This window comes from Polistes dominula, unplaced genomic scaffold, assembly GCF_049000335.1.
Source record: "Polistes dominula isolate Pdom_NZ unplaced genomic scaffold, Pdom_raw_medaka contig_80, whole genome shotgun sequence".
In the NCBI taxonomy this organism is placed as follows: Eukaryota; Metazoa; Arthropoda; class Insecta; order Hymenoptera; family Vespidae; genus Polistes; species Polistes dominula.
Genome location: NW_028301111.1, coordinates 672,974 through 691,919, shown reverse-complemented (window position 1 = coordinate 691,919; position 18,946 = coordinate 672,974). Strand labels below are relative to the sequence as shown.

The 18,946-nt window shown below is 26.8% G+C and overlaps 1 protein-coding gene and 1 non-coding gene across 2 annotated transcripts in view; both read right to left on the bottom strand.

Annotated features, from left to right (window-relative positions):
* Positions 1-18,946, bottom strand: part of LOC107072744 (uncharacterized) — a 303,985-nt gene that overhangs the window by 85,058 nt on the left and 199,981 nt on the right.
* On the bottom strand, positions 12,490-12,608 carry LOC149031120 (5S ribosomal RNA). The gene has a single exon (XR_016178035.1). It is a non-coding gene; the product is annotated as a 5S ribosomal RNA (ribosomal RNA).

Sequence of the window (18,946 nt, the reverse complement as noted above, 5' to 3'; positions counted from 1 at the left end):
GCTGACACGTTGTTAGACTCAGAAATATCGTTTCCAGAAATTATCGAGGCTTTGAAAAAATGTAAACCAGGTAAATCTCCAGGTGAAGACAACATAACAGCGCAATTTTACCGCAATTTACCGCGGTCTTGGTTAAACTATATGCAATCACTGTTCAATAATATAATCAATAAGGAACAAATGCCGAAAAAATGGGCGTGTTCAATTCTCACGCTGATTCACAAAAAGGGATGCAAAAAAGACCCAGGAAATTATAGAGGTATTGCACTTTGTAATGTCATATCGAAGATATTCACCCAGGTTTTAGCCAAGAGACTGCGTAGTTGGGCTGAAAGCAGAAGTGTGCTGCCGGAATCACAGTGCGGCTTTCGGAATAAACGCAGCTGTATAGACAATATTTATGTCCTACAGTCGGCGGTACATTTCCAATTAAGACTCAATAAAGGTGCTCTATATGCCCTTTTTGTAGATTTCCGCCGCGCGTTTGACTCAATTAAACATCCGCTTCTTTGGTCAAAGTTACACAAACTGGGGGTCAGCTCGAAATTTATCCGGGTGCTAAGATCGCTTTATGACCACGCTTCTTTTCGCGTAAAGATAAACATGGAACTATCCAGGCCAATCGATGTTACTGAGGGCGTTCTTCAAGGGGAAATACTAAGTCCACTGTTATTCGTTCTATTCATCTCCGATATGGAGAAAGCCCTTAGAGGAGCTGACTTGGGCGGTATAAGCATTGACGGACTGAACGATATTATACTACTGCTATTCGCGGACGATGCTGTAGCTCTGGCTAGAACCCCAGTAACCTTGAGGAAAATTATAACAGCCCTAGAAAAATATTGTTCCGCAAATGGTCTAGAAGTAAACACGACGAAGACGGAAGTCGTAAATTTCCACAGAGGAAGCCGAGCATCAAAAGAAACCTTCGCGTTTAATAAAACCCCCCTCAAGGTCGTAAAGGTATACAAGTACTTAGGCATTCAGTTTTCCTCTTCCGGATTAGGTAGAACAGCGAGAGAGTCAGCGGTCCGAAACGCAAATATGGCGATAGGCACAACGATGCAAATACTGGGCAAATCCAAGGCGGACTCGTGGGAAGGGCGTATAAAACTGTACAATAGCCTGATTGCTTCGACACTTTTGTATTCGGCTCATATTTGGGGGCTCAGACAATTGAACGAAATGGAAATAGTACAGACGAACTACTTTAAAAGGGTCCTGGCACTGCCGAGAAGTGCACCTAATGGACTGTTACGCTTAGAATTAGGCCTCGTAAAAGTGGCGCTACAAGTTTTCAAATATGCATGGAAATGGGTAATTAAATTATTACAAATGGATCAACGTAGACTCCCACGACTCTGCTTGTTACGCCAGATACACCTATTTAGAAACGATAATACGTTAAACGTAAAATACAATTGGGTAGCCCAACTCAACAAAATGCTAGAGCCAATAGGTCTAAGCTACATGTGGGAAAACTTGAACCCAGAATATTGGCAAGAAAAGGAAAGCTACGCTTGCGAAAAGTTTGCACAGTTACTGAGGGCACAGGATCTCAATAAATGCCTCAGCACAGAATCTTTAACATGTAGAGTGCTGAGAGTAACCCAAGGCACGGCTGCTAAGTACCTATATAACCGAAATATGTTCCACGCTGCAAAGATCTTAGCGCAACTAAGACTTTCCACTATCTATGTATTAAGATTTTCGTACAAGGGCGAATCATATTTAATCGACCAAAGAGTGTTGTGCTCTATTTGTAACTTAAAAGTCAATGAAACAGCCAGCCATTTTTTATTCGAGTGCCCTGCCTACCACAGCATGCGTGAACATTACCTGAAGAGCATCATAAAGAACTCTGCGAACTCTTTAATGACAATTTGTAATCTAAAAGAAACTAGAGACTTGAAGGCTTTTTATGCATATATTGTGAATGCGTTAATGTTAAGAGCTTTTATCCTGTACGAATAATATACCCTCTTACATTCTGACCGTCAATTACGCGTGCGAAACTTTCTTAGTTTAAACATTGTTAATCATAGATCATGAATGAATATACAAAGAACTCACTCTGCTACGAGTATGTAACTTATAAGCAGAATAAACGAATTGAATTGAATTGAAAATTTTGTAATAAAATAATAGAGAAAGAAAAATATAATTTTTTTATGTACCCTCTCATTCTAAACATCAAATATTTTGTAGAATGTAATTAAAACGATTAGAATTTATTGATTAGAAACGATAAGAAATAAGAAATGTCGTGTTTAATAAATAAAAAAAAAAAGGTATTAATAAATATAATCGACCGTTTAAAGTATACTTATCGTACTTTACAAAGAAAAATAAAATAAAAAAAAGGGACCATGTTATTCCAGTAGAATAAACTATACTTCTAAATCACTCCTTCTTATCTTATCGAGGCGCCCTTTTACAAGCTCGTAAATACCTCTACTAGAGTCTTAATACTGATTAAAGAAATCTCGAGAAAAGATATAACGTATGATTCGAAAAAAAACGATGCTGTAATCTTGAATTTTACAAATAATATACAATTCAATTCATTTTCATTTATTTTCAATAAATAATTGAAAATAAAACATGCAGTATATATGATTCGAAGAAAAACGATGCTGTAGTCTTGAATTTTACAAATAATATACAATTCAATTTATTTTCATTTATTTTCAATAAATAATTGAAAATAAAACATTCAGTGTAAGTAAGTTTTAATTTTTGGAATTTTTTAACACAAAGCTTATTTATCTAATTTTTCAACTACAAATCTAAATGAAATTTAGAATCACCCTATAGATACAAATAAACGCAGAATATATTATTCTCTTATTTTTTAACTTTTCTTTCTTTTCTTGCTTTGTAAATTAAAGAATTAATTACTTTATCGCAATACTCTTATTAATTTAATTTTTAAATGAAATTTACAGTCACACCTTATAGATAAAAGTAAGATGAAAACATTATTATCTTATTTTTTTAGTTTTTTTGTTTTTTTTTGTTTCTTGTTTAGCAAATCAAAGAATTAATTACATTATCGCAATACTCTTATTAATTTAATTTTTAAATGAAATTTAGAGTCACCCTATATAGATAAAAGTAGGCGAAAATAATATTGTCTTATTTTTTCGTTTTTTTTTGTTTTGTTTCTTGTTTGGCAAATTAAAAATATAATTACTTTATGGTAAAACTTATAATTCTAATTTGTAAACTACAAACAAATTTAAATGAAATTTAGAATCACCCTGTAGATACAAAGTAAGATGAACAAATTAATTTCTTATTGTTTAGTTTCTTTGTTTGTTTGTTTCTTGTTTGACAAATCAAAAAATTAATTACTTTATCGCAATACTCTTATTAATTTAATTTTTAAATGAAATTTAGAGGCACCCTATATAGATAAAAGTAGGCGAAAATAATATTGTCTTATTTTTTAGTTTTTGGTTTTTTAGTTGTTTGTTTGGCAAATCAAAAATTTATATTATTTTATGGTAAAATTTATTAATCTAATTTGTAAACTACAAACAAATCTAAATGAAATTTAGAATCACCCTATAGATAAAAATAATCGTCAAAATTATTCTTTTATTTTTCAGTTACTTTATCGTTTGTTTGGCAAATCAAAAAATCAATTAATATCTCACTTTTTTATTTATCTAATTTTTAAAACTACAAACAAATCTAAATGAAATTTAGATTCACCCTGTAGATACAAAGTAAGATGAACAAATTAATTTCTTATTGTTTAGTTTCTTTGTTTGTTTGTTTGTTTCTTGTTTGGCAAATCAAAAAATTAATTACTTTATCGCAATACTCTTATTAATTTAATTTGTAAACTATAAACAAAGCTAAATGAAATTTAGAATCACCCTATAGATAAAAGTAATCGTAATAATTATTCTGTTAAGTTTAAATTACTGTTTTGTTAGTTTAACAAATCAAAAGATCAGAAAACATCAGAATAACCTATAAATAAAAATAATTTCAAAATTTACGTACTTGTCATTATTTATTAAAATTTAGAATTATAAATAAAATAAAAAAAATTGCAAACATAAAAACACATCAAAATCATCTATAAATAAAAGTAACCTCAAAATTTGTCTCTTTTTCTTTATAGTATCATTCAAATAAAAAAATCCAATATTACTTTTTCTGACAATTTATTAATCTTAATTTTAAAACAACCAACCTAAAAAAAAAAAAAAAAAGAAGAAACATCAAAGACTCACTTATATATAAAAAAAAAATCCCACAAATTTGTCTTACACTTTTCTCTCTCGTTCGGTAAATCAAAAAATTCATTACCTCATTCAACAATTTAATAATTTAATTTTCAAATAATTTTTATAATTTTAATTTTTAAATATATTTTTAAATAATTGATTAATCTAATTTTAAAAACCTCAGCAAAACATCAGAGAATCACCTATGAATAAAAATAATCCTTAAATTTGCCAACTTATCTCTTATGCTCGTCAAATACAAAAAAAATTCATTACTTTCTCTCATAATTTGTTAAACTAAACTAAAATGTAGACTAATAAATAAAATAAATTACAATTTAGATTAAAAAAAGTAACATTTAAAAAATTGCAAACATAAAAACACATCAAATTGTTTATCTTATTTTCTTTATACAATATTACATTCAAACAATAAAATCAAATAAAACTTTAACAATTTATCATATTAACCTAAAAAATTATTTAAACAACAAACCTAATAAAAAAAAACATCTGAGAATAACCTATAAATAAAAATAATTCCTAAATTTGCCAACTTATCTCTCATGCTCGTCAAATACAAAAAATTCCTTACTTTCTCTTACAATTTATTAATCTTAATAAAAATGTAGATTAATAAATAAAATAAATTACAATTTAGATTAAAAAAATAAAATTTTAAAAATTTCAAACATAAAAACACATCAGATTGTTTAAAAATCAAATAAAACTTTTACAACTTATCATATTAACCTAAAAAATTATTTAAACAACAAACCTAATAAAAAAAAAAATATCAGACAATCACCCATAAATAAATAAAAATAATTCCTAAATTTGCCAATTTATCTCTCATGTTCGTCAAATACAAAAAAAAAACCTTCATTACATCAATCCCACAATTTAATAATCCAATTTCCACTCTAACCTAAAAAAAAAAAAAAAAAAAAACAACAACTACAAATAACTAACAGAAAACTTTAGAAGAAAAAACTTTCAAATCACCAATAAATAAAAACCAATCCCCAAAAAAATTCGTCTTCTGAACCTCATAGTCACAAACTACAACAAAAACATCAACATCAACAACCAACTTAACTAAAGAATCCCCTATACCGATAAAAACTAGTCCCAAGATTTCTTCCCTTTTCTTCCACCATTTCCATTCTCTCTGTCCCACTGTTTCATTCGTTAAAGAAAAAATTGCAATTCTCTTTTGACCAAAAGAAAGAAATAAAACACACACACACACAAAAAAAAGAAAGAAAGAGAGGAGAAGGTGAGGAGACGTTGCAGTTTCGCCGCAAATCCGAAAATATCCATGTCGACCGAGGGTATGTTGAAATCTGGCATAAGTTTTGGAAATTTGCCAAGATAAGAAGAAAACTGTATTCTCTCTCTCTCTGTCTCTCTCTCTCTCTCTCTCTCTCTCTCTCTCTCTCTTTAGTTTGGAGGCCATGCCAGGCCAAAGGCAAACGCTGCTTCTTCCTTCCCCACTTCCACTTCCACTTCCACCATCACCTCCTCCTCCCTTCTCCTGCACTTCCACCTCGTCCTAGTACTCGTCCTTAGTCCTTAGTCCTCATCTTTGTAGTTGTACCTTTCGAAACGTCTAGCTTGTGAAGCAAAAAAAAAAGATCAGCCTAACCCCTATCTATATGAAAATAAAAAAAAAAAACACAAAAGGGGGGCGCGGGCGGGGGCGGGGTGCATGGGGCATGGGGGTTTTAGGGTTGAAGGGGAAATGTCGAAGACTATCGTCGCGTTTCGAAGGACTTCGATCGAAACTGCGGACTTTTCTACGAGTACGATTCAACGACCTTTTCCTTTTATTCCAAACTTATATATATATATATATATATATATATATATAACACACACACATACATTATATACAAACATACATGCATATATATGTGTGTATATACGTATATATGTATATATAGAGAGACAGAGACTATTTCTTTTACTGTATTCTCTGTATTCTACTTACTAATACTACTACTACTATTTCTTTTCAATTGTCACCCTCTATGTCCCTCTAGGACTAACCTTTTATTCCCTTGGAATGGAAACTCTACGTGAAACCTATCTTTGTCTTTGTCTTGTTAACTCTCTTTCTCTTTTTCTTTTTCTTTTTCTTTTTTTTTCTATTTCGTTTTTTGTTTTCATTTAAAAAGATTATTATTTTATATATTAAACTTTGTTTTATTATTGTGTAATTAATATTGTGCAATATCCATGTATATTTTTTTGGGAGAAATATACTATAGGAATATAATAAAATATAATAAATAATATATTTATTGTACAGGTTGAAATATAGATTATTTTTTTGAAATATGTGATTTTTGTTTAAGTAGAAGATATTTAATCAATTTCTAGATAACCATTTCACTATAATGCAGTTACAGTGACTCAAACAATTGATCAAATGTTCTAACAGTTTTTTTAAAATTTTTACATAACTTTCGTAATTCACATAGTACAGAAATAATTGAAATATGTTACACATTATACATAACTTGTTATTGTTTATATGGTACAGAAATCATTTAAATATGTTGCATATTTTAAGCAAAATTAAAGAAAATTAACAAATCTGGGATTTGATCAATTTTTTGTGTCTGGGGAAAAATGAAATGTTAGTACTTCGTATTACCCTCTTTTAGCTTTCAGTACAGCTTTTATGCATCTTGGCATGCTATTTAATAAATTTTTGCACTGTTTAGGCTTCATTTTGTTTTCAAGCGACTTTTACTTTTGACCACAATTCAATAATACATCTCGAATTATGATCGAAATTGACAACTGCTCTTTTCAGTAAACTCCATAGGAGTTCTATTGGATTCAGATCGGGAGACTATCAGGGAAGTCTAAAAAAAGTAAATCCATGAGCTTTAAACCACTCTTTGGTGATTTTGTTCGGTTGTTTAGGGTTGTTTTCGTGCTAAAAAATGACTTCTTTTGCATTCTTATTCCATTTTGCCAAGCTTCCAATGAAACTTTTCTGCAGAATGGATGTGTATGATGTTGCAGTCATTCGACCTTCAATTTTTTTAACGCATCCGATGACCACACTGGTCATGCAACCCTAATGTACAAGATATGACCTCCTCCAAACTTTAATGTTGAACGTGATCAAAAATAAAGAAACCTCTCCTATAAGTGACACAGGAAGCTTTGACTGGTGTTTGCAAAAAAATATAAAAATTATACAGATCTCGATTGGGCCCGAGTAGTATGATCAGATAAGACGAAAATTAATCGTTTTTGGTGCAGTGAACACGAATGGACATGGTGAGGAAATAAAAAACAACTGGGACCACATCACGTTCATCCAACATTCAAAAATTTAAACACTGTGAGAACATTTGATCAATTGTTTGAGTCACTGTATATATAAATATTAGTTTTGCTATAAAGCATTAGCTATATATATTATTTTTAATATTACAATTAATATTTTATAATTTATATTTTATAATGAATTTAATAATTAATAAAATAAGAAATAATAAAATATAATTAATATTATCATAAAGTATATATATATATATGAATATATGAATATAATTAATAAAAATAATAATAATAATATATAAAAATTAATAATAAAATTTTAAAATTGAAATTATTATGTAAAAAAATTTTTATATTATAACCATTCCATTATGATTTCACGTGAATAGAATAAAAAAAAAAAAAAAAAGGAAAAAAAGGGAGAATACTTGTATAGATAGATTCATTATAGTTTCTGTTAGTAGTCAAGGACGATGAGAATTCGAAAGTGTGCAATCAAAGTTTCAGAAAGGGTACTTTAACTTTGAATATAGATATTATGATGTTATCGATAATCGATATATATAGTCATTTTAAATTATTCATTTGGTACACTTATATTATATTTTTCTACAATCACATTTATACCTTTATTCTAAATTTATTATTATAATAATTATAATATAGAATTTATCTATTTTTAATATAAATTTTTAACAATTTCATATTCCTAGATTTAAATTTTGTTTTTTAATTTAATGATAAAATAATTCATTATCTAAATTGTAATTAAAATAGGAGAAATAAATGATTGGTTAGAAATTAATTTAAATAACGATACCTAAATCATAATTACGTAATTATTGTATATTAATTAATATTCAATAATAAATATATAAATAATATTAATAATAAATTTGATATTAAAAAAAATATTATTATATGTTATAATGAATTTAAACTGAAATGTACAAAAAAAAAATAGAAAAATAATAAACAAATACATTAAAATAAGTTTTTATTTGATATAAATACCCATAACTAAATCATAAATATATAATAAATGTATATTAATTAATATTCAATAATAAATTTGATATTAGTATATTTATATTAATATTAATATAAATTTGATTTAATTTGATTATTATTATCATATTATTATAGATACAATAAATTTTAATTGAAATATACCAAAAAAAAGAAAGGAAACAAATACGTTAAAATAAATTTTTATTTATTATAAAAAATAACACCTAAATCATATATTTATAACAAATGATATAATAAATAATAATAATAAATAATACAAATACATAAATATTAATATATTTATAATAATAAATTTCATCATTAAAAAAATTATATATGACAGACAAAAATTTTCATTGAAATGTATTATTATTATTATTACTATTATTAACTAGCATTAGGAACTCGAAAGTTCATTGCCACAAATACCAAATCCCGTCATTGTTTCCGTTCCTGATCCGTACGTTTCTTCCATTCGCGGTCTTCGTATCCTATTTCTTTCAGGTCCCTTCTAATATTATCCTCCCATCTACGTCTTGGTCTACCTAATGGTCTTTTCCCGTTTGGTATACCGACCAATATTTTGTGCACCCTTCGATCCTCCCCCATGCACCGCGCCACGTGACCAGCCCATCTTAATCGGCGTGATTTTACAAAGTTGATAATGTCCGGTTTGTTGTACAATCGATGTACTTCAACGTACCTTCAGCTGGTCTAAAAGGTTACAATAAAATTCAGAATTTATTGTTTTACCAGTTTGCAAGTAATCCACAAACAAAATTCCTTTTGCATCCCAAAAAACTGATGGTAACACCTTCTTGACCGATTTCTGGACACGAACTCGTTTCGGAGCCGAAGAACCAGGTTCACACCACTCTTTAGCCTCTTGTTTTGATTCAGAATCATGGTGATAGATCCAAGTCTCATCCATAATGATGAATCGACGCACAAAATCCACTTTATCCTTTCGAAAACGCTCTAAATGTTGCTGAGAAAGTCGCATTCGAATGTGTTTTTGTTCCATTGTTAGCGAATGCGGCACCCATTGTGCACACAACTTTTTGAAACCCAATACTTCAGTCAAAATATTGCTTACACTGCCCAATGGGATGTCTAGAGCTTCTATTAAATCCCTTTCAGTCACTCGACGATTTTCCAATACGATATCCTGTATTTTTTCTACGATTGTTTCCATTTTCTTGAAAATTACGTAGTTTTCTTCCGAAACAAAACCGCTAATGACTTTCCGGTACACCTGGTATTAATTTGAAACTCGATGGTTCCAGTTCCGCCGAGTGTTCCTGTCCCTAAACGCGACGAACCCTTCATTTGGGGGCTTCGTAGCCTATTTCTTTAAGATTTTGAAATAACATTGTCCTCCTATCTATATCTCAGTCTACCTTGTGCTCTTTTCCCGTTGGGTACACCGACCAATATTTTATGCGCCCTTCGATCCTCCCCCATGTGCGCCACGTGACCAGCCCATCTTAATCGGCGTGATTTTATGACGTTAATTATGTCTAGTTTGTTGTACGATCGATGTACTTCAACGTTATGGTGTTTTCTCCATTCGCCCGTTTCCTCATCGCGTTTTGCACCGAAGATTTTACGAAACAACTTAATTTTCTAAATCGTAAATTTCTTTTGGGCCCGTAACGTAAGTGACACCACGTTTCGCTACCATAAAAGACTACCAGCAGGATGATTGTCCTGTATATCCTGATTTTTAATCGCCTAGACAACAACCGCGAGCTGAGTAATTTGTTAACCGAATAAAAACATGCATTACCTAAATTGATTCTTTTCTTGAAGGGGACATGTCAAGAAAAAAATCGATTTTTTTCTTTTTCGATTTTCTGAAAGAATATTATTTCAAAAATATTTCTTCAAATTTTGGTAAAGATCCGCCCATTATTTATGAAACTGTAGTAGTTTAAACGAAGCGTGCCGTAGCGCTCAAAGTAAGTTGCCAAAACTTTAAACGTTAATTTCTCCTATTCGCGTTTTTAAAACGGTTGCCCTCGTTGCGTCCAGACCATTTATCCGATCCTTACCAAATTTTGTACAGTAATACTAGATACACGTATCTAGGGAATGAACGAAAGGAATTTTCGAAAAAATGCCAATATTTTTTTCTTTTCTCAAAAACTCGGCGATTTTTCTGCAAAAATGTCAATTTTTTCGCAAAAAATCGACTACTTTGAGAAAAATTAAAAAATCAAAATTTCCTGCCGTTCATTCCCTGCGCCAACATCTCTACTAAAGGATAACACTCGGTTTTTATGTTTCTGATGAACCAATTTTTGCCAGTGAGGGCAACCGAAAATCACCTTTTTTTTGGACTCTTAGAAAAGTCGCCACAGACAACACAATTTACAATATTTTTACACACAAAAAATTGTGAGTATAGTTCAGATATATAACTTACATATACAAAAAATTTGTTTTGATATTAATAAAACTGGCTGCAAAAAAATTCACAAAAAAACCGCTTTTTTTTTGCACTCGAAGGTGGACGTGTCCCCTTAAGTTCTTCGTTAATTTCGTTCGTCTGGTTCAATAACCATACAATAAATGTATAAAAGAATAAAATAGAATTGAACAATTAAATAGATTAAAAAAAAGTTTTGTATTTATTATATATTATTATAAAAAAAAAGAAAACCGATACTAAATAAGGATATAAAAAAAAAGTATTGGATTAAATAAAAAGAACAGATGGAAAAAATCTTGTATACTAAAGTCAACTGTTGGCATTAATGTTTTTCTTGAATTCCATGGCTGTCCATCAAATCGATTGACGTGGGTACAAATGGGTAGTGTACCCAAAGATGCGCCAAAAATACGCGTCTATAAAACGTATCGTGGAAAAGCACTCATGTAAAACAACCAATGAACAAAATCATTTATATATTTATCATCCTTTTCAAATCTAGCTTGTGATCATTTAACCTACAATTAAACTAACTATAATCTCATTTTACTTTTATACCATATATGAATTATTAATATTTATTTTATTATATTATTTTTATTATTAAATAAATAAATATATATATATATTTAATAAAAATGATGATAGAGTAATAATATATTATGCATAATGTAATAATATATTATGATTATTATATTACCAATTAAATGTTTTATATAAAATAATGTAATATTATTAATTATATATTTTATAGAAAAATAATATAATATTATATCTATTATATATAAATATATATATATAATATAATATTATATTAATTATTATATATTGATCTAAAATAATATAATATTATTTCAATTACATAATATTATTTTATATAGACATAATATATATATATATATATATATATAGAATAATAATTATAGATAATATTATTTCAATTACATATTGATATAAAATAATATTATATTATTAATTATAAATTTTCATAGGAAATAATGTAGTATTATTTCAATAATATATTAATATAAATTAATATTATATTAATTATTATATATTGACCTAAAATAATATTATATATATAATATTATTTCATATAGAAATAATATACATAAAATGATAATTATAAAATATAATATTATTTCAAATACATATTGATAAAAAATGATATTATATTACAAATTATTAATGTGCATAGAAAATAATATAATATTTGCAATTATATACTCATATAAAATAATACAATATTATATCAATTATATATATTCAATATAAAAAATAATACTACATTAATTATTATATATTGATCTGAAATAATATAATATTACTTCAATTATACATATTGATATAAAATAATATTATATTATTAATCATATTTATATTAATAATAAATATAAGATATTATCAAAAAAAAAAATGTTAAATTAAGTTTGATCTTGATGATGATTTTTTTACCATTCATTAATAAGAAAAATAGAATAAAAAAAGAAAAAAAAGTGTTAACAGCACACGGTGTTCCCAAGCGGTCACCCATCCAAGTACTAACCGTGCCCAGTGATGCTTAACTTAAGTGATCGGACGAGAACTTGTGTTTTCATCACGGTATGGCCGTTAACGATAACTAACCATATACTAAATACACTTGTCTTATACTTCGTAATATTAAATATGAAAATATACATTTGTACAGATCATAACATATTTTTGAAATGAAACCTTCAAAAAGACAAAGCTTCAAGAAAATGAGACAAATGCACAGTACCAGAAATAAACTAATTGTAGGGTTCATTTATTATAATATTGTAACCATATATATTTTTATATAAAAAAATAATATTATATTAATTATTATATATTGAATTGAAATAATATAATATTATTTCAATTACATATATATATAAAATAATATTATATTATTAATTATATTTTTATCTTATTTAAAATAATATAACATTATCTCAATTATATATTTATATATAAAATATTATAATATTATTTCAATTTTAAATTAATATAAAATATAATATTATATTATCAATTACATATTCATATTTAATATAATAATTTAATATAATCTGAATTATATATTAATATAAAATCATATTATATTATCAATTATATTTTTATATATATTTATAATAATATTATATTATATTATTAATTATATATTTCTTATATAATACAATATTATATATATATAATAATTTAATAAAATTAATTATATAATTATAATTTAATAATTAATTAAATATTATTAATAACATATACTAATATAATTATTATATTATAAAATATTAATAGAAAATAATGCTATAATATATCAACAAAATTAATAAAAAAACAATTGACCAAATTCTACATAAAATAATTATAATTAACTATCCATACTAAATGAGGTATATTGTTGAATGTTGTTTATATTGTTTTATATTGTTTTGTATATTGTTAATATTAATATCTAATATTATATTAGGGCATAATTAGAATTAAGTATATTGTCAAGGGGAACGAACATGTAAGGGAGGCCTTCGGGGTAAACACCCTAAAGGTTTGTTGAAAAATAATAACCTGTGATGAATGAAATGAAAAAAAATACCTGAAAAATAAACTTCTTCTACTTCTATAATTAATTATCCAAACAAATGTTAATTAAATAATCTTCAAAAATTAGCAAATTCATAATATTAACCTCGAACATTTTCTTGTATAAAAAAAAAGAGAGAAAAAAAGTAAAAATATCAAAGTTTATAACATTTTTATGATTAATCCAAAATTTTCGATCTTTTTATCATTCTCGTTTATTACCATAATATCTTTGTCAAACTTCTATTTCAAAGTTTGGTTTAATTGTTTAACCAGCCACTAAATTCTTAGTATCCACACGATTTATCGTACAACCATTTTGTTTTTGTGTGTTCTTTCTATCTTTCTTTTTTTTCATTTTCGAATTAATAATCTCGTGACGTTTTATCTGGCAAGAGTTGTTAAAACGTATGAACGAACGAAACCGTGTGACCAAACTAACATCATGCTAACTGCTGGTTACCACACGTTTTCTAACGTTTCTATAATTTACGGTCGGTTCGTAAAACGATTTGAAAACCGCAAAATACTTGCGGTGGTTTATTACTCTTTGCGGCACAGAATTTCAGATAATAAAATAGCCCTGTGTTGCATAGAGACACCTTTTTTTAGTAATTTTACTGTAATATTTAAAAAGGTACCATTTTACTGTAATATTAGAAAAAGAAAAATTTATCTTTTCTGTTTATTTAAATATTTGTATGTTTTATTTAAAATTTTTCAATATTATTATTCTTCATCTTTTTTCTTATATTTAAACATTTTTGTCCATTTCTATATTTTATTTCTTCATTTTTTTTTTTTTTTGTAATATTAAATTCCATTTTTTCTTGTATTTTTTTATTTTTGTCAGAAAAAATTTGATTTTATTATTTTATAATTACCTAAATATAATAATAATAATAATATTATTATCTCCTCTCCCTTTTGTTATATTTAAACATTTTGTTCTATTTCTTTTGGTTTTGTTTTTATTTTTTGTTTACTACAATGTCAGATAAAAAAAATTCTTCTTTTCTTTTGTGCTTTTCGTTTTCGTTCAGAAAAATTTTTATTTTCGCATTTTTATATTCAAAACGTTCATCGATTTATTTCTTTTTCATTGAATAATTATGAATATTTCTTACTCATGAATATTAATTATTCGTTATTACTAATTACATTTTAATTACTGAAAAGTAACCTTCTTTTCCGCGTTAGAAGTAATTTCACACGTAGTTTAATGACTCATGAGACTGTTTTAAACAAAAAAAACAAATATTGTAATATGTATATTCGCAGTATTTAAATACACGCAAACATTCTTTCTCGTTAGTTGTTTTCTTTCTGTTTTTTTTCTTTTTCTTTTTTTCAAAGGATGCAATTATTTCTATTAGAATTATTCTCACGAATTATGATTGATATAATGAAATGTTGTATTGTTGGAAAATGTAATTCATCGTAATTATAATTTACACGAATGAATTATTATTCATTCTCTAAGAACATCATTATTTTTTTTTTAATACAAAACCATAATAATATCGAATAAAAACATATATATATATATATACCTGATTAATAAAGTAAATTGCATTAATACTAAATACAATTAGTAACATGTATATAATGTATATAATGTTTACGTTTAATAGTATTATCATTATGCATCATGTCATTGAGATCATTAAATAATTTATTAAATGCCTTAACACGTTCGCGACGGGGCCTGAATTCACCAGCTGCACCGTGGGGCGGGGCTGTTTTTCGTACTCGAACCCATCGGGCGGGCTGAGCCGGTGGTACATGAACCTTGCCGCATTATAGCAATTGACTTGAATATCGGATCAAATGGCATCTTATTACAGTTGCTTAAGAAAAACAGTGAAATGGTATAGGAAGATCACAATACAGCTACTTTGCGAGACAGCAATAGTAAATGCGTATTACATACACAAAACATGGGGTTAGTGGTGAAATGAGCATTTGGAAATTTAGGGAAAAAATTATTGATAAATTATTAACAACTGAAGAAATGTCAATGGGGCAAATAAAGGATAGCAACCTTCATTTTATAAAGAGATATCCAGGCATTGCAAGAAATGTTCGCAAGCGCTGCAGGGAATGTTACAGTAAATTGTCAGAACGTGTGCGGGGCCCCGTCATAGCCGCAAAAAAAGCCAACCGCGTTACGACACTTTGCCCTCTTTGCGACAATCAGTCGGCTTTGTGTATACAACGTTTCGGAGAAGTTCACAAAAATAAATAGTTCTTCTATGTATATAAATATGTCAATAAATTTGTTAGTTACAATAATCACCTTTTTATTAGATCGACACCGGCGTGTACCACCGGTGGCTCATCCCGCCCGATGGAACAATTCTGCATGTACCACCGGTGGTACACCCCGTCGCGAACGTATTAAGTCCACTTTTTCTTGTTTTCGAAAAAATACAAAATAAACATATCTGTTAATTACAAAATTTAGAGCTCATATTGGGTGAGAATTTTTTTAAGGTTTCTAGCAACCCATTTTTCCGTGTCACTTGTAAACAAAAAAATAATTGATTTTTTTGACCCACCCTAATATATATATAATAATAATAATAAATAATTATTATATTGTAGTATGCTGTATTTCAAAATATAATTTGAATATTTATATTTGAAGTTGTATTAACGCTGGTTGATAGTCGATGAACAACAAATTGAAATTGCAATTGAAATTGAAATTGAAAAGTCGTGCTTATAAGCTCGACTTTTCAAACTTTAAAGATAGCTGTCTATTTCTGCCCTAAGAGAATACTTTATTACGTGTTAGAGCTTTACTATATGCCAGATGGCATCCTCGTATAACTGTCACGCCTAGTTGGAACTTACTATTTTAAGGTTTTCCACTACTAACTAAAGAAAGAAAGAGATAGACAGAGAGAACTAGAAAGAACGCATGTGTATGTCTATATGTATGAGTATGTGTATAGATGTGTGGGTGTGAGAAAGATAGAGATAGATAAATGCGTTATATTCCACTTTACATATTAGCATTTACCAACACCACTTGAAACTGTTTGACATATGTCTCTCTTTCACTTTCTACGATTTACTATGTAAACATTAATTCAAATAGGAAACATTTAATCTTATCCCTTTTTTTTGTTTTTTTAAACGTATAACGTTTTACAAATAAATGGAAAATAAATGGAAAATAAATGGAAAATAAATGGAAAATAAATGGAAAATAATAAATGCTAATTCCAATGTTCAAATATTCCTATTATTCATTCTTGATTATTATGTATATATATATATATATATATATATATATATATATATATATATATATATATATATATATATATATGATAATATAATTTAATATAATAATATAATTAAATATATTATAGATTATTTTTCATAAGAATTATTTTTAGAAAGTAGTGAAAAAATTGAAATTAAAATTTAATTAAGAAAAAATTAAAAAAAATAAAATTAATAATTTAAAATTAAAATTAAGTTAAAAGAAAAATAAAAGTTAAAAATTAATTTAAAAAAATAAAATAACAAAGTTAAAATTTAAATTAAACAAAAAAAAATTAATAAAAAATAATGTTATCAAATTGAAATTAAAATTTAATTTAAAAAAAAAGTAAAAAAAATAAAATTACAAAATTAAAAAAAAACCAAAATTAAAATACATTTTATGTCAATTTTAAATTGAAAAAGAGGAAATTCAAATTAATATAAAAACAAAATTAAATTTAAAGTTAAAATTAAAAAAAAACAACATGAAAGGTTGAAAAAACATTTGTTATTAAAAAGAAAATTATATTACAGTGAGAAATTAATTAGTAAAATTTCTAAAAAAAAAAGAAATAAATTATACTCTTGCAATTTTTTACAATTTCAAAACGTTATTCTCCAAAATCAAAAACAAATTCGTCTTTTTCGAGCTAATTTGATAACGCAATCATTTCTAATATTTAATTTGATTTATTTTATCTATTACAATATATTATACCAACTTACAATTAATTTATTTTTTATAAAAATTTTAATTAAAATTGTAAACAATTTCAAAAGAAATATATTTGCAAATAAATTTCACGTTTGGTGTATTTTTTCTTTTTTTTTTTTTTTTTTCTTGTCATCGTTAAACGTCTGCCTGTTACGAGTTTGTGTGCGTGTGCATGTGCGTGTATTCGTGATACGCATATGTATATATAAAATTGAGTATTGACGTTATCAATGATGACCCTGGGGCTTTTTTAAGGTGTACTTTGTACAGGTGGAAAGCACTTGGAAGCTCGGACCTCGATTGACGCCAAGAAGTCGGCGTGTTTCATGTCTCTTCATTTCTCATTCACTTTCATTCGATCGATATATAATAAAAACGATGTTATAGTTCATCGCAGTAAGTACAGTTCACGAACACAACTGTCTTGTCTGAACCATCGCTGAATTATGCGAATTATTTGGCCAAGTTTGGATTAAGTAATAAATCTTTCAAACAGTATAATCTTTTGACCTATCAAATTTAATATAAATAATATAAATATATATATATAAATAATAAATATATATAAATCTATTATTAATATAAAAATATTTAATTAATTTTGTATTTATTTATTTTTTTATTGATAAACGAATACGCACACGTGCCAATGTTTTATTTTATACGTGTACGTATATAAATACTTAATATATATATATATATAAATATTATTAATTTATTTTTTATTTGTATTTTTAAATTGATATAATTAATTGACTCTATATGATACATGTAAAAAATAATAATTAAAAATTGTGCTCATTCGAAATGATATCTCATGTGTGTATACGTATGAATTAGGATTATCATTGGTTATACTTCGGGTTAAATTTCAGGATCATCGATAAAACGAACATTTAACTGATTATAAATTATCGCATGATGTTGACGCAATAACAGATATTTCCACGTCGGACAAATATAATATGCTCGTGAATGAATTTTACAATGTTATGTTGGTCATTTTAATATTTCACTTTTTTTCGAATTTATTGTTTTTTTTTTATTTTTATTTTCTTCTTCCAATCAATACAATGTACAATTTAACCAGTTAAGTGCGTTCAACGTGTATACACGTCGTACCAAATCTCTACTGCGGTACTTTTGACGTATAAACTCATCGTGTAAAATAAAAAATTAATATTCATTATAAAAACTCGAAATGTCAATAAAATGTAATGAGAATATTATTTGGTGATATGTTTCCTTTATATTACCAATACGACCACTATGTATTTTATTTATATTTATTTAATTTATTTTTATTTATAAGATGTGATGTTTGCTGAAAAAATGGAAAATGCAAGGAAACAAGGTTTTGTTGTACGACCTGTGAAG